The sequence below is a fragment of the Canis lupus genome, chromosome 34 (assembly GCF_011100685.1).
Source record: "Canis lupus familiaris isolate Mischka breed German Shepherd chromosome 34, alternate assembly UU_Cfam_GSD_1.0, whole genome shotgun sequence".
Lineage (NCBI taxonomy): Eukaryota > Metazoa > Chordata > Mammalia > Carnivora > Canidae > Canis > Canis lupus.
In genome coordinates, this window is record NC_049255.1 from 20652708 (window position 1) to 20678771 (window position 26064).

Below are 26064 nucleotides of genomic sequence, written 5' to 3' on the forward strand. Positions count from 1 at the left end.
CACAGAAAGGATGAGGAAGTCTCTAGCATCATGGACACTTCAGACTTTTTGACAACAAATTCAGCAGTCCAAAAGGTCATCCCCCTTAGCAATGCCCTGGTAGATACATATGATGGTGTTATCTTTCCAAGTCAATACCAGACTAAAGGAAAGAAAGAGTTTTGTATTTTAAGTATAAAGTCTTGATCTGGCATCTTGGGTAGACACAGTCTTCCTTAACGTCAGCTACTTATTTTCCTAGGCTAGTTGATGTGGAGTTCTTCAGTGTTTGCATGGTACTAGATGTCAGGAGAAGCCTTCTTTAGCTGTGAAACAAGGTCTAATGCCTTCTAGTTTCTCAACAGGGTCATTTGTCAGGAGCTATTGGTAAGTAAGGTACCTTCAAGGGCTGTCTTCCTCTGGCGACATTTCCAGAAGGCCTACTCACCAAGTTCCAGACCAAAACCAAGAGGATCCTTTGCATTGGAATCTGGGAAATCTTCTTTACCTGTTGAGGACAGGCTTTAGCATAAGATATTAAAGACTTACAGCAGCTGGTCACATTAACGTGAGATAACAAGAGATCAGTGGAAGGTTGTATGCTAGTGGACATTGGCAGAGCAGTGACCGTTTCACAGGGAGTGAGTTCATGTTTCTAAATGCGAGTACTGCAAATAGTCAGAAGGACCAGATGGAGCACCGTAGGCCAGGGGAGTCCAGTCATTTCCGCAAGTTCAGAGTTTTGAGTTTGAGGATCTCATTTTAGTTTTCTCAACTTTGCCTGATGATTGAGCGTGATAACTCCAAAATGTTTGCAAGGTTTTCATCAGGGCTTGTATGATTTGCCCAGTGAAGTGGGTGCCTTAGTCCCCGAAGATTGTGGAAGATATACCTCAAGTGAGAAACATTTTTCCAGTTTCTCTGCCTCTGTGAGGGCTGCAGCAAGGGAAGCAAGCAAGGGAAGGCTTTGACACATCCAGAGAACACACAGACAACGAGGACATGTTGATAAAGCACATTAGGTGGCAACTGTGTGTAGTCCAGTGGCAAAGGCTCAAAGAGCGGAGGTCTGAGGCCTCTGGAAACATATAGAGTTTTCCTGGGATTACCGCCCTAATCGGTGAGACATTGGTGGTAAACTTTTCACAATTTTATAGAAGTCTCCTCATCAATGTTTGTTCATCATCTGAGTCACCGTCACTGCACCATGGTGGGTGAAAGAATGTAAAAAACTGAAAGACAGAGTTTGCCAGGAAGCTGGGGAGAACCACCAAGTGACTGTCTCAGGTTTTCCAAGTGTTCCTTGAATTTACAATCATTGTTTGCCCACAGCAATCTCTGTGATGCAGGGGCAGACTGTTGCCGTGTGGCAAGCACATCACGAAGGCAAAAATCTGGCAATGAAGGTCTATATTTTGTAGAAGTAGAATGGACTTCACCCACGTGTCCCACAAACTTTACAGATTCTGTTGCTGCTGCCTTTGCACGAGGGTCAACCAGGGCATTTCCGTATGCTTAGGTTCACTCTTTATAGTGTGAGCATCATTTTTGATGACAGCAGTTTCAAAAGGTAGGAGAATAGCCACAAGGAGGTTGTTTACTAATTGTTTATCTTTGAATGGGGTGACAATGGACGTAGGAAAACCCCTTTGTTTCCATAACACCCCTAAATTCTGGATGGGCCCAAACGCAGACTGGTTGTCGGATAAATATTAACGATTTGTCCTTGTGATAGTGGCAAGCTGTGGTCAGGGCATGGAGCTCTGCTTGTGGGGCTGACAGCTGCGGGGAGGCTTGCCCTCTCAAGAGTTCATATCGGGTCACGGCAGCCTTGCCAGCTTTGAAGTTCCCTTTTTCATTTTTACAGTCTGACCCATCAACGTGCGGAGTTAGTTCAGAATTAGTCAATGGGGTGCCTCGTCAATCAGGACACAGTGTCATGAAATGGGATATTACGACTTCAGGGTCATGGGGTTGACCCTCCTCAGGCAGGGGCAGGAACCTGTGGCAGGAGGAGGGGAGTCCTGGGGTTAAATCCACTGAGGAGCAGCCCAGGGCTTGGTTATCTCATTCAAGCACAGGAAAGGTGAAAGGCTTTGAAGAGTTAGGTAGCCTGAAGGCAGGTGGTTCTTGCAGTGCTTGTTTTAGTAAAGGAGAGCTCTGCCTAACAGATCAACTGGAGCTGAATCACACAGCAAAAAGGAATGTTTTTCAGTGAAACGACCCAGAGTCATTTATACTGGTTGAGATAAAAACGCTCCCTGAATTTTATTAGAGATTCCCACTCTAGAACTTTCTTTACTCCAAGGATATATGAGATGGAGTTTAAAGTAGAAGGTGAAGCTCCAGTATCTACCAGAGTTTTGCAAGGTTTTCCATTATGTTTAACTTTAGTTTCCCCTTGGAGTTATTTTAGGAAATTACTGGTAGCAGTTTACTGGAGCATCTCTGAGAGTGCTATCAGCTCTGGGGGGGGGTGGGTACTCATGGGGGCCCTCCTTCAAGGATATGTAGCCCTATATCTACCAACATTTGAGTTGATGTTGAAAGATTTGCAGGAGACCTTGGAGGACAATCTTTATTTTTCTGGTGTCCTGTTGGTTACAAAAGAGGCACTCACCCTCTGGGCCGCCATTTTGATGTCTAACAATGGGCAAGGCCCAGGTGTTATTTTAGATTTTCAACAGCCTTAGAGCCGTTGAAACTGTAAGGTTAATAGTTTGTTGGATTTTCGTGTGGGTCTTGTTTCAAGGTCCTTTCAGAGTGATCAGCTACGGTCACAAGTTCAGTCAGACTGGTGGCTTCCCATCGTGTTTTCTGCCTTTCATCAATCCACTAATCTCAGGAGATAATCCATTTACAAATAGGGTGGCTAGAGCAGGTTGGGTGACATCATTATGGAGCCCAGAATGCCATAGGCCCTGATAAGGACTCTAAATCCATTTTTTTTTTTCTGTGTAGAAAGCATCTATTTTTTTCTTTAATTTAAATTTAGCTAACATATAGTACATCAGTAGTTTCAGATGTACAGCTTAATAATTCATCAGTTGCATATAATACCCAGTGCTCATCACATCACATGCTCTCCTTAATTCCTGTCACCCAGTCACCCTATCCCCCTACTCACCTCCCCTCCAGCAACCCTCAGTTTGTTTCCTATAGTTAAGATTCTCATGGTTTGTCTTCTTCTCTGATTTCTTCATATTCAGTTTTCCCTCCCTTCCCCTATGATCCTCTGCACTATTTTTTTTATATTCCACGTATGAGTGAAACCATATAATTACCTTTCTCTGCTTGATTTATTTTGCTCAGCATAATACCCTCCAGTTCCATCCACATAGAGTAAATGGTAAGATTCCATCCTTTTTTTTTTAAAAAAAGATTTTATTTATTTATTCATGAGAGACAGAGACAGAGAGAGAGAGAGAGAGAGAGAGGCAGAGACACAGGCAGAGGGAGAAGCAGGCTCCATGCAGGGAGCCCAACATGGGGCTTGATCTTGGGTTTTCAGGATCATACCCTGGGCCGAAGGTGGCACTAAACCGCTGAGCCACCTGGGCTGCCCAATTCCATCCTTTTTGATGGCTGAATAGTATTCTGGTATATCACATCTTCTTTATCCATTCATCTATCAATAGACATCCAGGCTCCTTCCACAGTTTGGTGGTTATTGTGGACATTGCTGCTATGAACATTGGTGTGCAGGTGCCTCTTTGGATCACTACATTTGTATCTTTGGGGTAAATACCCAGTAGTGGAATTGCTGGGTTGTAGGATAGCTCTATTTTTAACTGGACCTAGGAGTGAAAGATACCTGCAGCTGCATTGCTCTTATTTTAAGATGAAACTGTTCAGTAGTCTCTTCTGAGTGGAAGGGCAATTTAGATAGAGCACCAGTGGAATGTGAGTACTCAGGTAAAGGAGGTTAGAGGGGAGCAGAGGTGATGTCAGTGTTACTGTTTTTTTTGTTTTGTTTTGTTTTGTTTTAGGTACCTCTTGTGTCTTTAGTTTTTCATTAGCCTTTTGCAGTGAATCTTTCAATGAAGTTATTTTGGAATCTTGAAGCTTTGGGAGCTTCTGCATACCAATTAAAATATGTATCCCATTCTGTTTTATTTGGGAACCTCTGCTTTCAAGTGCATGTTTTAAATGGATGAGCTTTTCTAATTGGAACATTCTCCATAATGGCCATTGTAATTTTGGGTTACTTTCAGTAAGGGTTTTCCATTTTTGTAGATATCTATAGGTATAAGATATTTACATCTTAGACATAAAATAAGCAGGTGAGTTGGAAGGTGGTGCACCCAACTCTTCAGCACTTAAGGTTCCCTTGAGTCTCTGGAAGCCAAATTAATACCTAGCAGGGATATGCTGCTGGGTTTGGAATCATGTGGTGTTTACAGTGTACCTTGTTGCATGGAAGTTTTCTTGAGGTTGGCAAGTGACGTAGTGTCAATCTAACCCATTCTGTGACCACCTTATCCTAACAGAGGAGTCTTAGAGTTAGGTGGTGAAGACCCTACAAGCTTTTAAGTGCTTGACCCACACCCACTAATTTTGTGGCTTTGGCTTCTGAGATTCCCATTAGCAGCAGCCTTTATCTCATGTGCTCACTGATAGAAACCAAGAGCAACCAGGCCTCAAGAAGGCTTCGCATACACCACCAGCAATCCGCAATGTGGAACTGGAGACTGGGGAAAGGACTGAACCAGCAGACCCCCACAGATGGGGACTGCGGATGGGGATGCCAATCATGGGAAGCTGCAGACTGAAGCAAGGGCTGGGGCTTGGGTTCTCGGAGGAGCCATCTGCTAGCTCAAACTGCCCCACTCTGGACTAGAGAGCTGATTAGATCAGGACCCCAACACAGAGAATGGAGCTCAGAACTGAAAGGAACTTACCTATGGCCCTCAGAAATGGCTAGAAAGATGGAGCACTCAAAATATTCATGGGTATCAGCCTGTGTTACTTATCATGCCCAGAGCTGTCAGGAGTTTCCTTCAGATCCTGCCACTGCTTCCAGAACTGCTAAAAACAAGTTCAACTGAGTAAATCTTAAGGATCTTATTGACTTTATTCAATGATTCATGAATCAAGCAGCATCCCATATGGCAGATAAAAAGGAGTTCTGAGGAGCTGTACAAAATGAAAAACTTTTATAGGCAGAAGGGAGCAGGCACACGAAGTTTTACCGGCAGTAAGTGGATTGATTGTAGCAAGGTCACTCTCTTTTAGGGGATGAGAGGGGTCCATCAGGCAGATTACCTCACTGTTGCTGACCAGGTGACTCCTGACTGGCTAGTTTAGGATTCCATTTCTGAAAGACTAAAAACTGTAATTAAGTATTAAGTCTTGGTTTGGTGACACGGGGCTTAGTGTGAGTGACTCCATTGGGGCCTATTGTCTTTGTTTTTAACACTATACTCAAGGTGTTTTCAAAAGTCCAAAAGGGCTTGAGGAATTCACAGTACAGCAAAGGTATTAGAATATCACTACTACCATTACCATTATCACACTATTAGTAGTAACAACACCCATAATATGACAATATGAGATATAAAGTGTTAAAGACCTGCAGAGACATACAGGGAGTTGAAGAAGAGTTAGAATGTCACTGGTTCTAACTATCAATGAGGTCTCCATGGAAAGGCGGTTGAAGGACTAAAGGATTTGTGCCCATAGACATTTTTGTTAGGCTGGGAGAAGTGGATTTCCCAGTAAGCAAAGACGCTGAGATGGAAAAGTATGAAGTAGGTTTGTCAGAACACGAAGTGCAGGACGGGAACGGTGAGAGATTATGCTGGAAAGGAAGGCTTAGAGAAAAGATACAATTTGCTCTCTTGCTTTGGTATTCCCATAATGCTAGAAAATATTTTTGTTTATTTTTATCATCTATAATAATTAGCTCATTCAAGAAAACTTGAAAATATAGACATTTTAAGAGAAATAAGAATTTTTATTATTTCATAATTTGCTCTATTTCCTTCCATTTTTTCCCACAAGCATTTTTTTAAGCTTTGTTCTAATCATACTTTATTGGGTTTTTCAATTATGTTAAACCTTATGTGAGCGATCCATCCTTCAAGAGACATTTCTTATTTATTTATTTATTTATTTATTTATTTATTTATTTATTTATTTATTTTCAAGAGACATTTCTTAATGTTCAGTTATATATAGTATTAGCCTCACGAGAGATAAGAAGCCACGTGAAAAGGATAAAAGGACAACTTGGTTCCCAGTGCTGCTGTGAGGGGGCACCAGTCCTCCCTCTTGTTGCAGAGACGTCATCCTGCTTGTTCAGGCTCAGGTGATACTGCCCCTCTCCTCACGGACCTCCCAGCAAGGTGGGGGTTCTGTTGATGTCTCAAAGAGCAGTTTGCCAACGATTTAAACCATCCATTCTTGAATTCCTCTCTTTGGTTCTGTTTTTCATCTGTAGAGTGTTTCTCACATGGTAATGTGCCTAGGAATTACCTGGGATCTGGTTAAAATACAGATTATGATTCAGTAGGTCTGTGGTGGGCTGGGGATTCTAGGTTTCTAATGAGCTCCCAGGTAATGTCGATGCTACCAGTCTACAGACCACACTTTGAGAAGCACGGTCTTAAGAGTATTTTCTTTTCCATACTTAAGATGTCTCTTTGTTGCTTTCATGCAAGTAAAACAAATTTACTTGGTCAAAACCTTTCTCCCACAAATCCATATAAATATTGTTTTATTTACTTTTGAGATTTTTATTGTGGCCCAGACAGCAGAGGTCAATTTTTTTTTTTTTAGAGAGAGAGAGAGAGAGAGAGAGAAAGAGAAAGAGAGACAGACAGAGCATGCACGGATTGGTAGGGGTGGGGAGCAGAAGGAGAGGGAGAAAGAATCTTAAGCAGGCTCCATACCCAGTGTGGAGTCTGATGTGAGGTTTGAGCTCACAACCCTTAGATCATGACCTGAGCTGAAATCAAGAGTGGGATGCTTACCTGACTGAGCCACGCAGATGCCCTAAGGTCAATGTGTGATCTTGATTTCTTCCTAGGTAAACTATTTTTGCCACCTCGATGTTTAAGGGATTCGTTGTGCTTTACTTGTATGCTTCAGACATTTCACCCTGATGTGTCTCAGTGTGAATCTCTTGTCTTTGACTTTGCCTTGAATGCAGTGGAACTTTTTGTTGCCGTACTCAGGTAAACTCTCTGCAGTTCAGGAAAGACTCCTCTAGGTATGCTCTTAATCACTGTTTCTGATCAATATTGTTTCTGACCTAAGACCTGCTTTTCCCCCAAGGACCTTCAATAATTCTCAGGTTGGATCTCTGACTCTTGTCTTCCACAGATCATTTTCTCTTTTTATTTTGATCTCTTTAGGCTTTTCTCTATAATCTAAAAAAGATTCAGGTGTATCCTCTGTATAATAGACCAGACTTTTTCCAGGCCATTTCTGCTCTGGTTCTGCCCTCTGTGAGGATGTTAATTTTGCTGTTATACTTTTTAAGTTTCCTAAAATATTTTCCCATTTTATCTATTTCCATTTCTGTTGTTCTTTTGTCTTTTCAAGTTAGACTCTTTATTACCTCTGTTCTTTCAAAAAGGCATGGCCTTTAAGGTTTTAGAGACTGCCAAAACTTCTTTATCATTTCTTCTGGTTCTTCCAGCAAATCATTTCCAGAACATTGTTCTCTCTTTGTATGCCCAGGCTAATGTTCTCTTTTCCCTTGTTCTGTACTGTAACGAACATTTGTCATTGTTTTTTATCTCAGCATCTGAATCTCCTCCTTCTCCCTTCCTATGCTTGGAGAATCTCCCATTTTATGAAGCAAAGCTTGTCTTCTGTATAGAAACTGAAAATCCCAGAAACTCAATGTCTTAGTCTCAGTTAGAATTAGAGGACACAGAGTAGGCTCCACCTGTTAGATGTATTTGCATTGACTAATATGAGTGGCTCAAAAAGGCAGAACAGAACTGGCTAATTCCAATTTCCAGAGGCAGCATGATGGCAGTTCTAAGGATAGCACCAGTGTTGGGGATGTCAGTGGTATAAGCAATAATGTGCATCATCAGCTGTGGTATTAGGAATGTTACCACAGGACCATTAAATGGCTTCACTCCTGGTTGCATAGTCTCTGAATCTGTTCAATAGTCTGAAAACGGGCCCTGAAAGTCTCTCAACATCCATTTGATAAATTTATTTTCTGTTTATATTCTCAGAATCCAATTCACTTCTTATAACTAAGATCCCCGTGTAATACAATAAATATCTTTTATAGAGACCCCCACAGTGGTCTTATTTTTTGTTTACTGTTCCTCAAATGAGTGATTATCTTATGTTCTTACATGGTAGATTATTGATTCTACTCTATCCATCCGGATCCTGGTCAAACTCATTTCCAGAAAGAGCTAGATGTCATACTCCCTTTTGGCCCAATTCCTGGTGTCGTTAGGCTTTCATTCTGTGCAGGTCTGTCAGTTTGGGCTGGGATTTCTATCTCTGAAAAAGTAAAAATAGAGGTCTAATGGGGAAAGGGATAGTTACCCAGTACTCTGTTGGGTACATGCTTTGCCCAGAGGCTCAGTTTTCTCATCTATTAAATCAGATAGGATTCTGTGATCTCTAAAGGCTCCATACTTGTGCCTGCATGCAGGTTGATCCAAAGGTGAGGACACAGATTTAAGAGGGACCAGAGACAGGAACCAAACTCACACACTCCCAGTCCCACTGCTTAGAACAACCATTCTGAGCACCACAATGGGCAGCCCACACTTGCTCAAGAATTCTCCATGAAATTTGGAGAAAATCAATGTCCAGGGTAGATTGCCTGCTGCCCTGCCACACCCTAGTGCTTTACCCTGTTCTTTTCTCTGAATTATGCTCCTTCCACACTTTGGTCCAAATTTTGCTAGCTCCATTGCTTCCTCCCCCATAACCCATCTTTTCTTATACTTCCCACATTCTATGCTCAAGCCATAATGAACAGTTTTTAATTCCCCGATCCTACAATTCTCAGTTTTTCCTTGTGCTATATGCTTTGCCTAGAGCATTCCTCTTTGCTCTACATTTCTTCACCTAATACCTACTCCTCTCTTGGGTTCCATCTTATCTATTGTTTCCTTCAACAGATCTTCTCTGCCCTCATCTCCCAAAGACCTATGTGCTCCTCCTATGGGCTGACTCATTCTTAACACAAATCACTCTATAGTAATTGTGTGTGTGTGTGTGCGTGTGTGTGTATTTATAACCCTGACTAGCCTCTAGCAAACCCCTTGGCTATGTCTTATTTCCTGTTGTTTTCCCAATATTGAGTCAAGTGCCTGCCTTGTAATAGGTACTTGAAAATATTTGTGAAAAAATATAATAATTAGAAGTAACCCTGAACATGCACAGCACTTTAAAATACAATGACTTTCTTTTTTTTTAATAAATTAATTTTTTATTGGTGTTCAATTTACCAACATACAGAACAACACCCAGTGCTCATCCCGTCAAGTGTCCCCCTCAGTGCCCGTCACCCACTCACCCCCACCCCCCGCCCTCCTCCCCTTCCACCACCCCTAGTTCATTTCCCAGAGTTAGGAGTCTTTATGTTCTGTCTCCCTTACAATAACTTTCTTCTTTGTGTAAAGTATTTATAGCATATTAGACTCTGTTCTTTTAGAGTAAAATAGATGACTGGTGCGAGTTAATGCCATGTTCAGGAACTTTCATTTTAATAGATACTTAAGAAATATTTGCTTAGAGAAATCTTGTGGTATAGGGTAAGCAATAATAAATAAATAAATACATAAATAAAAAAATAGATAGTCCAAATGGGACCATTCTGAGAGTAGTGTTATTAGTAACTATTCTGAGACAATAGGCATAAGTTGGGATTGTCCAGAGCAAGTGGGACATACAATCACCCTATTTAACTAGCACATCCCTTTGTCAGATCATTAAGAGTTGTTTTGTAGAGTTTGATTTAAGATAGAAAGTGTTGGGTCAGGGAGAGCTTCTGGCATTATACCTACATTCTAGGACAGACTCATATGAAAGATTATCATCTCCTAATCAAACAGCAAGCAGTAAATTAGCAACAGGGACAGATAAAGTGCCCAGGATTTTTGACTCTCTTTATTCTTTACCCCAGTGAATGCTACTTGCCTTTTGATTAAGTGGGGCACATGCAATGGGAGACATTGCAATTTAGATCATTTTTAAACTGTAATAATTAGTCATTATAAAATAGAAGGCAACAAAATCAAATCTGTTTCTTCTTCTTACCTCTGCCACAGTGATCAAGCATAATCCTTTACTTGTAATCAGAGGTGGGAATACAATGTCAAAGCCATATTGCTTAAAAGAATTTAATTGGAGATCCATCTATCATCCCAATGCAGTAAACCACTTCTTTTTTCCATAAAGAAAAGCATTTAGAGCATTTAGATATAAGGTCAGTGATCCTATATTTAAGATTTGATGCTGAAGAGTCTTTTCATCCATGCTCTATTTGGGGGAAATCAAGGCTCAGTATATATTACATTTGGGTCAGTTTGTGGTTTAGTAGATCCACCATGAGAAAACACTGATGGCTGACTTTGACAGTAGTGTTAAAAAGGTTGTGTGGAGATGGGAAAGCAATGCTGGGGATTATGAACTCCAGTATCAATAGTGTTACGGGTTGCTTTTATATTCGTAATTTTATTAGATCCATGTCATACAGACACAGAGGATGATGGACAGTAGATCCCTTTCCAGTAGATGACTGACTGAATGAATGTCAGACAAAGGCCCTGGGGAAAAAACAAGTTCTCAGGGTCATATCTTTATTAGCAGAGTTGGAACTAGAACCCAAGCCTTTTGACGGGTAGTCTGAACATCTTCCACTGTGCTCAGTTATGTGGTTGAGTGCTTCATCTGTAGCATAAGGGACCTACTCGACATTTGTGAATGCCACTAAAAGCATTTGTGCTGTTTGTATTTCTGTTCAGAGTATCTTGCAGGGTTCTGATTCTTTGCCTGGCTGTCTATTAGGCCATGTGTTGTAGAAAAAGAGAAAGCAAATAATAACGTAGTCTAATGAAATGTAGCTAGATCTTTAGCCAGAGCTTTTCAGTGCCCTGCTGGTATTTGAGCCTCTAGGTACACCACAAGGTTGGTTGGTTGGTTGGTTGGTTTCGTAGAATCATCCTAATGTTATGTATTCAAAATGATTTGAATTTTTCTGGTGACCATTCAGTGCAGCCCCATCTAATGTTAGTGTTAATGAGTGAAACAAAAGCACACAGTGGAAATTGGAAATTTTTGCTTGAAATTATCCTTTAAAATACTTAAGAAGGTTCCATGTTGGAGCCCAACACAGCCTATTTTTCCTCCAGCTTTGGGACTAATTGCTGTTTCTCTTTTGAGCACCAGGAGAAGCACCTGGCTTTTAACTGGGGGGGCATGCTGCATACAAAATGGGTATTTTTATTTTTATTTATTTATTTTTTTATAGTTAACTGTCTTTTTAAATTTTTTAAAATAAATTTAATTTTTATTGGTGCTCAAGTTGCCAACATATAGAATAACACCCAGTGCTCATTCCATCAAGTGGCCCCACCGTCACTCAGTCACCCTCACCCCCCCGCCCACCTCCCTTTCTACCAACCCTAGTTCGTTTCCCAGAGTTAGGAGTCTCTCATGTTCTGTCTCCCTTTCTGATATTTCCCACTCATTTTTCTCCTTTCCCCTTTATTCCCTTTCACTATTTTTCATATTCCCCAAATGAATGAGACCATATAATGTTTGTCCTTCTCCGATTGACTTACTTCACTCAGCATAATACCCTCCAGTTCCATCCACGTCGAAGCAAATGGTGGGTGTTTGTCGTTTCTAATGGCTGAGGAATATTCCATTGTATACATAGGCCACATCTTCTTTATCCATTCATCTTTCGATGGACACCGAGGCTCCTTCCGCAGTTTGGCTATTGTGGACATTGCCGCTAGAAACATCGGGGTGCAGGTGTCCCGGCGTTTCATTGCATCTGCATCTTTGGGGTAAATCCCCAGCAGTGCAATTGCTGGGTCGTAGGGCAGGTCTATTTTTAACTCTTTGAGGAACCTCCACACAGTTTTCCAGAGTGGCTGCACCAGTTCACATTCCCACCAACAGTGCAAGAGGGTTCCCCTTTCTCCACATCCTCTCCAACATTTGTTGTTTTCTGCCTTGTTAATTTTCCCCATTCTCACTGGTGTGAGGCGGTATCTCATTGTGGCTTTGATTTGTATTTCTAAAATGGGTATTTTTAAACAACAGAACTAGGAAGGTGAGAGACCACTCTACAGAAAGCAGGCAGAGATTGGGAAACCCAATGTGGGACAGGTTTGCATCTCACATCCCCTGCTCACAAAAGCCCTGGTGAAGAACATCACTGGGGGGCATTTGACTCCTAATCTCTCTCCTCTCTCTGCTTTTCATGTTGAATTTGTGAATATTAAACTTATAAGTGATAGGGCAGCACTTTAATGAGAACCTAATTTCAAAGAAGGGGATAATGGGAGAGAACTTTTTAGGGAAGAATTGACCAGACTTCACAGCTAATAGGAGAGAGGAGTTGGGGAGAGACAGAAGTCAACAACAACCCTGCCTTGTGACTGGGGAGGCTGCTGTATCACAGATGGAAACAGGAGGTGTGGAGAAGAGCAGACTGGGGCATGTGCAATTTGAACCCTTACTGAGCTCAAAGGCTCTCAGATAAAGGCTGAATAACTTATACAGGATACAACTTTAATCCACAACTCAAAAGCAAGACATTAAACTGTGAGGATTGTTTATAACTGAGAACCTCCAATTAAAATTAAATTTATGTGCAAAGTAGGAGAAACCTAGTGTCATTCAATTTCAAGTCTATCCCACCCTTCCCCTGGGAAAGCACTAACAAAGAATGTCTTAATCTAATTGGGTGAGTGAAGGGCCAAAGGTTAGAAATATGGGTAAGAATCTCATTAAATATTTCAAAATAATATCCCAACACAAACCATCTGGCATGGATTCCTGAGAAGATTCAATTGTCAAAAGAAGGATCGCAACTTTCCAAAATGTGTTGTTGTTTTTTGTCTTATAAAAAAAACATTTTAGGGATCCCTGGGTGGTGCAGTGGTTTGGCGCCTGCCTTTGGCCCAGGGCGCGATCCTGGAGACCCAGGATCGAATCCCACGTGGGGCTCCCAGTGCATGGAGCCTGCTTCTCCCTCTGCCTATGTCTCTGCCTCTCTCTCTGTGACTATCATAAATAAATAAAAATTAAAAAAAAAATCATGTGCATGCTTAAAATAAGTCAATTTTATGATATATAAATTATACCTTAACCAAGCTGTCAAAATATATACTGTGGACCTCTTCATTCACCAAAAACTGTGCTTGAAAATACAATTTTTAAAAAAAAGATTTTATTTACTCATGAGAGACACAGAGGGAGAGGCAGAGACATAGCCAGATGGAGAAGCAGGCTCCCTGATGTGGTACTTGATCCCATGACCCCAGGATCACAACCCGAGCCAAAGGCAGACGCTCAACTACGGAGCCACCCAGGTGCCCCTGAAAATATAAAACTAATCAAATCCATATTGTTGGTCAGAGATGCTCTCTCCAGCCCTGACACCTGCTGTGATTTTCCAGAAGTGAGTGAGGCTGTGTATTATAACTATGAATGAGGCAAAGCACATCCTAAGGCCTATCCTCAGGTGCCCGGATGATAAAGAACTAGCACACCTTCCTCAGCAGTCACGTAACCCCACACAGCATTCTAGGCACCAGTGAGGCCATTAAGACCATGACTGCAGAGATTGAACCTTTGGACAATACCCATTACCTCCTTGCTGTTGCTGTGAAGACAAAAATGTGTGCTCCATGTTTGTGTTCCCCCAACAAGCCCTGGGGTGTATCTCCAGGCCCACTGTTTCTTGTTCCATTGGGAGGCTGTCAGCTGAAATATCAGGTCCCAACCATCCACTGAGAAGTCTCAGCCAAGCTACCTCACTGGCCCTTTCCCTTGGAATTGGTATGACATATTTCTTTGTGTTGGCACGTAGGATAGGTGCTGTGTCCGTTTTTCTCAACACTGAATTCCTAGACTTAATACAATTAGTAGGTGCAGAGTACACACTTGTTAGAATAAAAAGGTTTGTAAACCATCTCCCTTTGTCTTTTGGAGTCTCTAAAACTTCTCATTGATAATGGACCCACGGAGCACTAAAGCACCATCCGTCAGCATTTCAGCCACCACAGACTGGCTCCCAGTCAGACTGAATTGACTGACCTCTGACCTCACTGGCTTCCATGCATGGTCCCAACTCTTGTATATTCTGGGCTTACTTGAGGTTAAAAGCCAGCAGATTTGTGCAAGAGGCTGAGTTGGGATAGGCCAAATACATTCAGATAATGTGCTCCTGGATCTGGCAAAATGTAAACGTTGATTATCCTACAACCACTGGCTGAAGGCTAGGTTTGAAAACCAGGTAAAATTGTGCAGAAACCCAGGGGCAGATACAAGTCACTGTGCGTCCGTATTTGCTGGATTCCTCTCAGCCAGTAGACTCTGTGACACTATTCTCCCCCAAGAAAAGACCTGATATTCAAAATAGGGAGAGATACCCATTTAGGAAATCTGATGATATATTTGAGATCATTTTTTCCCTGTTGTACAATGAAGTGTGAAGAACAGAGAGTAAATAAACCTTTTGTAAATGGCTTCATTAGCTTTAATGCTGCATTTATGAAAAGTCTACCACTACTGTTTACCACATCAGGTTTTCATCTCTTTACAAAAGGCTGATGCTAAAAATAAAAAGGCTGATGCTAATCTGACCTGGCCAGAGGTCATGTTTGCATTGTGCATTGATACAATGTATTATCCTAGGAAGAGAATTAAGTTCAATTATAGAGCAAGTACATCAAATATTAAAACCATCACTTGTGCCTAGTTTTTCCTGGAAAAGGTAAACTTGGGTGTTCAAGAATCTATGTGACATGAAGTGGTAAAATAACCATTGCTTTAATTCTATATTTACTGCTATAGTAAAACCCTATCCTTACATGATTTCTATATGCTAAATATGGGAAGGCCTAGATCTGTGCATGCCAGGGCACGTTGTAATACATGAGAATTAACCATTTCCTTCTCCCTCATCCCTCCCAGCCCCTGTCTAGAGTCATGGTCTAAGACAACATGAGTCATCTTCCAGAGAGAAGGCCTCAATTACGTTGCTTTTCTAGCCAAGAGGAAGGATTCACTAATTTGCTCACTGGAGAGCGTTTGGTCACAAGTCCTAACTGGCTGCTGGGGAAGAGAGATGAACAACACAGGAAGCCTACTGCAAAAGGTTTTATGTTTGAGAGGAAGAGATCAAACACACCTAAAAAAATTTGCAATTCAATGGGACAATCAAATATGTACATTTTCTAGAAGACAGAGCAAAGATTTTCATACCAATGGAGAAGGTTTGCAGGGAATGAGCAACAGGGAGAAGACTGCTTGAGAAGGAACTGGCAAGACAGGTAACATCTGCATCTGTGGAAATGTGCCCAGGAAAAGTATTTCCGGAGGAGGAAACTAAACGAGAAACAGCTGGAAGCAAGAAGTGCAGGAAGCTCTCTGTGCGTGTGTGTGTGTGTGTGTGTGTGTGTGTGTGTATGTGGTGGTGATGGTGGAGGGCTGGAGATGTGGTCTGTGGAGAAGCCCATTAGGACTCGATCACAGGACCAGGAAGGGACAACTAAAGCATTCGGGTTGAAGATGCAGTTGATATCATGGAACCTTTGTAAGTTTCAGAGTATAATGGGGCCTGCTACCATTTGAGAAGATGAATTTGGTCAAGAGGTTGAGAGTAGCATTGAACTGAAGAGCTGGGACAGTGTACGAGCATATCAAATCTAGAACCTATTGTATGGAGAAAGACATTGAGACCAGAGAGAAAGTGATTTGCCAGGAGGTTGCGCAGCAGTTTTAGGGCAAGGAAAGGACTTTCCTCTCCTGTGCCTCTCCCGCCAATCCTGGTTCTATTGCCAAATGGTCAGGCTCCGGTTACTTTCTCAGTTCCTCTGGTCCGCTGACATCACGGCTCATCTCTTGAGTTAGATGTCTGACTTTATTTAAACACAGAGGTCCTATACCTCCTCCATCATCTTCTTCTGTGTTTGACCAGGAAGGATGAGGAAGAGGAGGGGGAGGGGGGAAAGCCAGGTGGATGTGTACAATGATCAAGGCAGGCACTGTGTTAAGGACTCAGAGACAGATTAGCCTCAGTCAGCAGCAGAGAAGGACTCATGACATAATCCAGAGCCATATGGACTGAGGGTAAGCAGAGTGACAGGAACATTCTTTGGGGGTGATGCATCCATTGGAGGTGGTGGTAGGGGGAAGAAAAGAGGTGATATCTGGGGGGAGTCCAGAGAGGTTAGGTATGCAGTGCCAGGTGGATGGAGAAGGAAGGGCATGCCTTGAGAAAGAAGCCATGAAAACATGGATGGGCATGGACAGGTAAAAAGTGTTTGGAAAACCACACGACCTCAGTTGGTGGTAGGATGGTGGCATGGGCAGGTCGGGCAGAGCTGAGGCTGAAAGGCTGTGCTAATCACACCAAGGACTTTGGCCTGATGCGTTTAAACTGGTTAGAAGCAACATCAGGTTGGTGTTTAGCTTCCACCTTCCCTTGTCCTTAGTATTTCTCCAGTAGCCTCTTCATAGCTATTCCTCTGGGTCAGCTGTGGGAGGTTATGAGTTCTGCACACTGGAGTGCTCCAACTAAGACCAGATGGTCACCTGGCAGCGGGTGAGCTGGTGCCAGGCTGCCTGGGATCAGGGGGGAGTCTCAGCTTACCCTTGTACTAGCTCTGTGTTAAGAGCAAGCTGCTTAACCTCCCTGGGCTTTACTTTCCTCGTGGGCAAAAGAGCAAAATACAGACAAATAATAATGCCGACCTTAAAAAGGTTCTTGTGAGGTTAAGTACAATGCATATGCAAGATCTTCAGAATTCCCCTTGCTTATCCTAAGCGCGGAGAATGGAGTGCCAGGAGCTACACAGAGGCCTTTGGGTAAGGGGCTGCAGCGGATGGAAGGAAATGGTGGGATCACAGCCTGCCCTTCCTCAGTTTGGTGTGCCATCACTGCCACAAGGAGAATGCTTTCACAGTTTTCAAGCCACCGGTGTGCGATCTTTGGGTCACAAGACCTCTGCCCCACCTGAAATCCGGGCTAGTCTCTGAATTGGTAATCCTGTATTACTCTGCATCGAGTCTGCAAATTTACAAAAGATTTCCTTCTTTCTTAAGCCCCCTGAACACAGCAGGTTTTAATGGGCACATTGAGAAAAGTGAGAATACAAAACAAAACAGATCAGCAAATGCAAATAAGGCTTTTGATTTGGGTTTGCACTGGTGACTACACCACAAGCCCTTGGCCAAGCATCCAATTTATGATTTTGCCTCTTATACTCCTGGTGAATGCCTCGTGAGTCGAAATGATCTTTCCTGATTAACTTTATATAATGCGTGTGCTAGCAACACCATGCCCACCTGAGCAATTTCAGAAGAAGAAACATAGGGATCTTCCCCAACGCACCCATACAACAGTTTCAACATAATTAGTAGCATTTCTGGATCCAACACAACACTCTTATAATGTGTATGATGGAGAAAATGAATGACTCTAATTATACCTTATTAAATCTTATTAATCCTCATTAGAACCTTATTATTCTTTATAAGTGGGTTACTAGGGAAAAGAAAAAAGAAATGCTGGTCAAGTCCCGTTATATTGGACGGGGACTGAGTGAACCCATCCTTACTTTGAGTGATACCAGTGTTTTTTCGTATTAAGCAACAGCATTTAGAATATGGGTTTGCGGAGATGTGGAAGACAGACTAAGTGAATTGTGTTGTAATAGGATCTGATCTCTTGAAAACCCTAGGAAAAACTCTTTTAAGAGCTCATATTTCCTATTTCAAACTATATGAGTTGCAAAGAAAAAAAATTCATAACTGCATGGCATAGATAACCTTTCCTTATCTCTTTTTTCGATTTTTGCAGGCGTAGATGGGAAATTAAGAGGAAGAGAGAGAGATTAAGTAACGTGAACTGAGGGATGTCTGAATTCAACGGCTTTGCACAAAGAAGGTGCTCAAGAAATGGTAAGTGCAATAACCTGTGTCTCTATGTTCACTTCTTAAATTCGGGGTTGAAATATATCCCTTCAAATGCAAGAAGAAGCAAGTTCTGGAAGTTTCATGAATAGGTACTCCATCCAGGTCCAGGGATGGGATTTCGGGCCTGCTGGGAGTCAGGGCCTCCTCCTTGGGTGGAAAACACCTCCCCCACTTGTCATGTGACTTGGCTGGGTGGGGGGAGGTGAGTTCCTGGGCTACCTAGCCCTTTACTTTGTGCAAATCGCTTTACCTGTCTTTCATCCTGAGATGATAAAAAGGACTACAATTTATCTCACCTAACACAAAAACCTAATAAACCCGTGAAAAAGCACTTTTATGATGTGCTGAGGTGAGGGATTATTATTTTAGGTATCAGGAGGCCAGAAATAGAAAGAAACAAAGTCTAGGGCCTTGGAGAGCCTTCCAGGCACTAGCTGCTGAACATTACAACCTTTTGACAAAGTAAATGGTGGTTTTCATGGTTGCTCATATTTACAAATGTCAGAGGGGAAAAAAAAAATCGGACTCAAACCTTCCAAGAACAGGCTTGCCTCTATTCAAACCAGTTCACCCAGTTTACAGATTTTTTTTTTTTTTTTTTTTTAAGCTATCAGTACACAGCAAGCTTTCTGGGCTTCCGGACAAGGCTGGGAAGTAAATGTTAAACTGCTGGGGTTCCTGTGAGTGCAGGACAGAGAAAGATGCCCCGAAGCAACTGAAGGTCACGGCCACTCAGGGCTGTCGGTCAGACCCTTCCAGGAACTGGCTGGGGGGCCAAGAGAAGCTAGAAAGCTCTTCACTGGGTGGTCCGCACGGGCCTAAGGGCAGGTGGCCGGTCCCCCCCCCCCCCCCGCCCCCGCCCCCGCCAGCTCAGGGGGACCAGGCGAGCCTGGGCCTGGGCCGGGCCCCGCGGCAGCGGCGGGAACGAGGCCGGAGGCTGCGCATCCGGGCCCGCGCCGCGATCTGCGTGGTGTGTGACCCTGGGCGAGTCATTCGTCTTCCCGGGCTTCGGTTCTGTCCCGTGTCAGGTGGGCGGGTTGGGAGGTCGACCTCGGCCGGCTCCGCCACCCGGTAGGTTCCGAGTGTCGCCGGGAATCCAGCGCGAGGCTCGGGGGCAGGACCGCGGGAGCGGGTTCGGGGCGGGCCGTCCCCGGCTCAGGCTCCGCGCCCTGCGCCGCGCTCCCACGGCCACCCGGGTGCCCCCTCCTGCAGCCCCTCCGCTCGCCCTTCCTCCTCCGCCGTCTGCTTCCTCTTCCTCAGCGCGGGCAGGGCCTCCGCGCCCGCGTTCCCCTCCTCGCCCGCAGGCGGCCCGCATCCCGCGTCCCGCGTCCCCTCCTCCCCCCCCGGAGGCGGCAGCCCTCGCGCGCCCACCGCCCGGCCCGGCCCGCCCGGCCCGGCCCGCTCCCCCTCCCCCTCCCCCGCGGCCACTCGCGCTCCCATACCTTACATGGGCAAATGCGTGCAGGCAAAGTCAGGAATTCAGGCCCCTGACGTCAGCCTCCAGCTCTCAGGGCACCGCACGGGAGCCCGGGGGAGGGGGTGGGGACGGCGGGAGGGAGGAGGGGGAGAGGCACCAACCAGCAGCCGCTCCAGCCCTGCCGAAGTTTCACTTTTTGTCTGTGGGTCCGCTCCCGGGCCCCGCGCGAGCCTTCCCGGGATAAGCAGCGCCGGCGGGAAGGGGCGAGCCGCGCGCTGCAAGGTAAGGGCGGGCTGCGCGGCCGGGGCGCGGGGCGCGGGGCGCGGGGCGCGGGGCGCGGGGCGCGGGGCCGGGCGGCCGGGCGGGCGCGGACAATGGGAGGGGGAGTGCCCGGCGCCTCCTCCTCCGCCCGTGCCTCCGCCTCCAGCCGCCGCCGCCGCCGCCGCCGCCGCCGTCCCGGCCGCCTCCTCCCCGAGGTATTGTTGCAAATCCTCCTCCCCCCCCCCCCCGCGCTCCGGGCGCCTCGGGAACCCCCGGCCCTGCGCGGGCGCGAGCGCCTCCGGGGCCGCGGGAGCGCGGGGCGCGGGGCGCGGGGCGCCGAGCCGGGGCCGCAGGGCCCGCGGGGCGGAAGCGCCGGCCGCCGCGCAATCACGGGGCGCACGCATGGGGGAGGGGGACCCCGAGCTCTCGGGGAGCGGCGACCCGGCGCTGGGCGGGGTTGGCGCCCTCCCCCGAGCGCCCCCTGCCCGGGCCTTTCCGGGCGCCCAGGGGGCGGGGCCACACCCAGCCGCCCCGAGCTTTCGCGGAATCTCAGTTGTCACAGTGGAACGGGCCTGGGAGCACGGTCCCTCGAGTGCCCCCATTTCACAGGCGGCTCAGTCGAGGCCCAGAGAGGCGCAGGGCCTCCCCGCCGGGGCTCCCCAGCGGCCGAGCCTGATGGACACGGACGGTCCCGGCCCCTGGTCGTCCGACTCCCAGCCGCTCCCGGCCCCCCCCCCCCCCCCCCGTGTCCCGGGCGCGCGCGGCGGGGAGGCTGCTGGGGCGCAGGCCCTGCCCTCAGGGAGCGCGCAGTCGCCCCGGCGCCCGAGCCGACGTGCCGGGGGAGAGGCGTGGGCGCGGTCTTCAGATCTTTGGCCCCTTTGGGGGGGCCGCGCCGGATCAGGGCCTGGAAGGACAGGGGAGGGGGACTTCTGGAGGCAGCCAGCGACGGGAAGGCCATTTGCGCGGGGGGTGGGGGGGTGGGGGACTAGAGGACCGGAGAATACTGCATAGAAGGTGGAGAGTGGAGATGAAACTGCAAATGGGACCGCGTCGGGGGTACTGGGGTTGGATGCAGGGGGCACATGAGACGAGATGAGGAGCGGAATGGTGCCTGAGGACTGGACAGAGCGACGCCTTTGGGACTTGGACTGCCCCGGGAACCGAAAGGCCTCTGGCTTCCCTTTCCCTTCCCCGGGGATCCACTGCCTTCCTGCCCCGAACTACAAAATGCAAACATTTAGGGTCATCGCTGAGCTACTTTCCTAGTACCGGACTCCCTTAACTTTGTTTCCAGTCCTTTTCAAAGTTGCTTGCCTGCTAATGAAACTCATTCTCACCAAGGTGTTAGTGACTTAATGGTGGCTTACCTTTCCCAGCACTTGTGCATTTTAAGAAGGTCTCTAAGTAGAAGGAGGGAAGGCGGCTAACTGTCCTCCCCCCAGTTCCTCACCCTACCTCACCTTTACAGGTAGGAAAACAAACATAATGGCCCAGAGGAGGTGGGTGCTAGTTCTGGAGGTGGATGGTAGGGGGAAGGGCATAACTCAAAACAGGGTTCTCTCCACCCCACAACCAGCCTGCCTTCCTTCCAGGTTAAAAGGGGTCAGTTAAAAGGAAGAGCGCGTTTCTTGCCTTTAATCTTTCCAAGGCAGTCCCCCATCCAAAACACCCAGGCTTTTATAGTATAGAATGTAGGTTCTAGATGGGAGATGAGTAGTTGGGGTGAGCTGTCCTACATGGTTGAGGGCACCCCTTTGGGTCAGGCATTCACCCAGGCTCCTGCTCCTTCTAACGTGGGTGGGCCTAGAGTTGGCTTTGGGGATGATCGGAGGGAGGAGAGACTGAGTTGCTGAGCTGGTTACCGTGGCTGGGACTGAGTAGGACCCTCTTTGTGGTGACATATTCTGGGGGGGAAGTCACTGTTCCGGGAAGGTAGACAGTCCCAGGCAGTGGTTGGTGGCGAGGAGGCCTCATTATGAAGGGAGTTTGGATGTGACTTGAAGTCCTCTTTTGAGGGTTTTGATCACGCTGGGACATGATTGAGAGGGGGAGGAACTGGCATTGGGAAGCTTCCTGCTGCCCAGTTCCAGCGAGAGGCAATAATTTGGCCTAAGAGAATTCTCAGTGGGTGTTCATTCATTTCCTTGGCATATATTACTGAGTACTTATTATGGGCCATTGGCAAATATGAGAAATTTGTAGCAGGTTTCTGTATTTTACTGAGACAAATAAATTTTATTTCATCAATTCTAAAACACACTTCACATTTTAATATGACTGAAATTGGGTTCTTTTATAATCACAGATGTGTCATAGCTGAGCAGTTTTTCATTCTAAGTTGATAATGGTACATCTTAACAGTTGATGGTTAGATTTGATAAAATTTGTTCATTATACCCTTTGTGAATGTGCAAGGCTCTGCACGTTATTAAACAGTTTCCCATCAGATATTCCATTTCGATATCAAAAAAATCCCCTGAGAATTGTGTCTGGTGACACTCTCATCTGCATGCGAACCTTTGCCCAAGGTCACACGGCTAATTAGAGTTGTGCTCAAAATTACAGCCCAGAACTTTGACTCTTGGTGTTAATATGTGACTTTATTTTACTGTGAACCTGGCCCCAATTAGTTGGGAACAGGGAAGAGTCCGATTGGATTTGATTTCAGAACTATGGCTTAAGATGCTGGGCTGAGGATGGGCTTTTTTGGTCAAGACAGAAGATGCCTGGTGACATGTAAAAGCAGGGGATGGAGCACACAGCTAATTTTTACACAGAAAGGAGAAGAGCAGTGAGTGCATGAGGTTCCCAAGTTCTGGAACTGGTTGGCCTGCCCGTGAGGAGCACAAGTGTGTGTATGTGTGTGCACGCACGCTTTTGCACGTGCTGTCATAAAGGTTTGTTTTAGCTGCTCGGCACTGAGGAGGGTCGACTTCAGGGAAAAAAAACACAGAGGGAGTGGTGTCTGGAGACAATCTTTAGGGCTAAGTAGGACTCGCCCGCGTGGAAGAAGCCCAGGTAGGACACAGATGTGTTGGGCATATGTGGTCATAGGGAAGGCTCATGCACGAGGCCTTGTTTTGAATGAGCAGCACGAAGAGGGCTGTGGGAAATGGAAGTTTAAATTTAAATTTAATTTGCTAAGTAGATTTAAATTTATCTTGTAGGCTACAGGGTCATTACATGCTTCTCTAGAGATTGACTTGAGAACAAGCCGGGGTGGGGGTTCTGGAAGCATCCCTGGGATTAGGGATTTGGGTGGTAATGCAGGAAGCACATTTAGTGACTGTTTGAGCGAACCTGAGACTTTGACCCTGGTCAGTAATGAGGAGTCCTAGCCGAGTGTGTGCATTGGTGGGTGGGTAGGTGGGTGTGCGCCGGCGGGGACTTCTGGAATGTGGTGTTGGAAGGTTGTGCCTTGCTGGAGGAATCCCAGGTGAGGAAGGAGGAGGTAAGGCTGTGCTGAAGCTGCTCTCTGCGTGGAAGTCTGTGGGCTGGAAGTTGTGTGTGAGGGAGAGGTGAGGCAAGGGAGAAGGGAATGGAAGCGTGTTATGGGAGTCTGGTCCACGCTTCCTGGATGCGCGGTGCGAGTGGCTGGGGTGTGCATTCCTTTGCGGGTCACAGAACTGAGACAGAAGGCTGCCTTAGTGAGGAGGACTTCACCTCTCCTCACTTTCTGTGAATAGGGTGGGCTGGTGGCAGGAGGCTTAATGGGATTCATGCTTGGCAGCAGGTAAGCCACAGAATTGAAGCTGGAAAGCGTTAATTTTTTTTTAATCATTCTTTCTTAATAATAATAGTAATAATAATGTAATGATTATTTTGATGATATCCTGAGTGCTTCCCATGTGCGTGTGTAATTCTTATACTGATTGATTAAAGGAGACTTTATGATTATCGGTCTTATTTTGCAGATGAGAAAATGAGCTTTTGGTTAAGTTAGGTCACACAGCTGCTAGTGGCAAGGCTAAGTTGCAAGCCTTTACCTGATCTATAGCTTCTTCACCATTCTCTGTGTCCATAGAATGGCAAGTGCAAATCTGTGGTGTTTTCCAGGGTTCTTCCTTGGAATACAATTGAGTGCACATGCACTGGGCCCTGTGGTTTAAGTGGAGTTTAAGTGCACAGTCAGGGGTTTAAGTGCATGAACAGGCTTCTCATTTCCCCATGGTGCTTGCTGCCCAGCTCTTCTCTCTTAAGACACTACCATCCCCTCTACCCTTTCGGTGTCTTCTCTCCCCAAACCCAGCCGCACAGAACAGAGCCTCTCTAGCACATCATCTGCACCTCTCCCCACATCCTTCCCTCCTTGGCCCTCTGTCATATAAGGATTTGATGTATCCCTATAGAGAGGCAGTTGGGGCAATAAAATTACAAAGTAGGGAAGTGAGGGAGGATCTTGATCCCTGACATTGCCCTTGACCTGTGGCTCTTCTGGATGTCCACAGTGCTGGATGTCCTCTGCACTTGAGCTGAATAGCCCCTGTTGGATCCTTCCTACCCTTCCTTGGGTCACACACACTCCTTCCTGCAAGATGGCCTTCTGGCTCAGGACTCTGAGGCATCAATTCCAGTTCTTCCTGTCATCTACCTGCCTCAGATGGGTCGTTTGCATTTCTGTGACTCAGAGATAAAGGCATTTTCAGGTGAGGAGACAGATGCTAGAAATGGTACTCAGTAAAGTAAACAGGACCTTGGCTATCTCATCTTTGAACCCCTCTGGTCTCTGGTGCTCTGAAGATGTTCAGTACTGGCTGTTAAATGAATGAACGGCATTTACGGACACAATGTAGGCACCAGTCACCAATTGACTTTATATGTTTGTTCCACTTTAAAATAAGCTCCCCGAGGATTTCAAGAATGCCTACTTTGTTAATGGTCATATACCCAGGCCCAGAAGAGTGCCTGTCACATGGTAGGTGCTTTGGAATTATTGGTTAGATGAAGAAAGAGATCGATGTAGTTCACTGCAACTACAAGATAGTAGTGATGGGAGAGAGAGACTTTGGCTCACCCAGAAGCTTGGGCCTGTGGAGTCATAGGACTGGGTGCAAGACCACTTAGGCCGTAGCTGCCACAGTGGCATTGGGCAGTCCTGCTGTCAGGGTGAAGACTAGAGCCTGGGAGTGTAGAGGGGAGTCTCTCAATGCGCCATTCTAAGGGTGAGTGCATTTACAGCTGCCCTTTCAGTTTTCCTTCCATAGCCAGGTGGTTGTATTGACCTTGAACCTTCCTTTGTTTCCTCCATCCGTGCCTGTGCTGTTCTGTTTGCCTGGTTGCAGGCTGCCCGGAGTCTCTGCCTGTTGTAAACCTGTGACCCTTTAAATTCAAGGCCCAAACCCACTTTGTGCCATGAAGCCATTCCTGGGCTCCTTGCCCCCTTGTCCTCACATATATGTGTGCTCACATACACCTCAGTATCTTGTATTCAGTGAAGCTTGGGGGATTCACGTGTGCCAGGCACAAATACTGGATTCTGGCTGACAAAGACAACCCAGGCTCTGTCTCTACGGCTCTTTATTCCAGTATAGGAGAGAGACTAAAGTAGAGCATGGTAAGGCCCTACCAGAACGATGAATGAAGGAGCACTGAGAAAGGAATGACCCACCACCTGAAAGAGCAGGAGAATGCTCATGGAGAAGACATTGGGTTGGGTTTTGACGAGTGAGTAGGAGTTCATATGGCGGACAGAGGTGGAAGAGTTTTCCAGATAGAGGGAGATCTAGGTATAGTCCCGAGGGCTTAAAGTGTTTGGTGAATAGAAGTGTGTGTTTGGAGCTCATGGTGGAAGGTGGGGCTGGCTTGGGAAGGTTAGGTGTGAAAGGATGATGGCAGTTGAAGGGGGGCAAGAGGGCTTTTATTACTTTTTGAGCCAAGAAGAGCTTTGGTGGATCTGTGTTTCAGAGAACTCTAGTGGCAGAGCGGTAGCAGGTCAAGCCCAGAGGCAGGTAGCCCCTTTAGGAGGCTGCTGATAAGTTCCAGGGTGGGTGATAGTAGGTCTGTACCAGCCCGGCAAAGAAAAGAGGGAGCAACGGATTCCAGGAGCTGTTTGCTGTTAGAATCCTATCAAGCAGCTTAGTTCCTACTCTTGTCCTTCTAAATATTTGCCAGCTTATCAGCCTTGGCTGGAAAAAACTTCTATGTGAGAAAAGCTTATAGGCAGTAGAAGCAGCAGCTGAGAGCCAGCAGCCAGTTCCTGCCTTAGAAGCGTGGGCTGGGCCTTCGTGGCTAGAGCAACCGGATCCCTCATTGTACAG

The 26064-nt window shown here is 46.0% G+C and overlaps 1 long non-coding RNA gene across 1 annotated transcript; it reads right to left on the minus strand.

Moving 5' to 3' along the window:
• Window positions 1-5028: 5028 nt before the first annotated feature.
• Window positions 5029-9474, minus strand: LOC119867443. Its single transcript, XR_005383551.1, has 2 exons — window positions 6954-9474; window positions 5029-6463 (listed from the first exon to the last, which is right to left on the minus strand). It is a non-coding gene; the product is annotated as an uncharacterized LOC119867443 (long non-coding RNA).
• Window positions 9475-26064: the final 16590 nt, after the last annotated feature.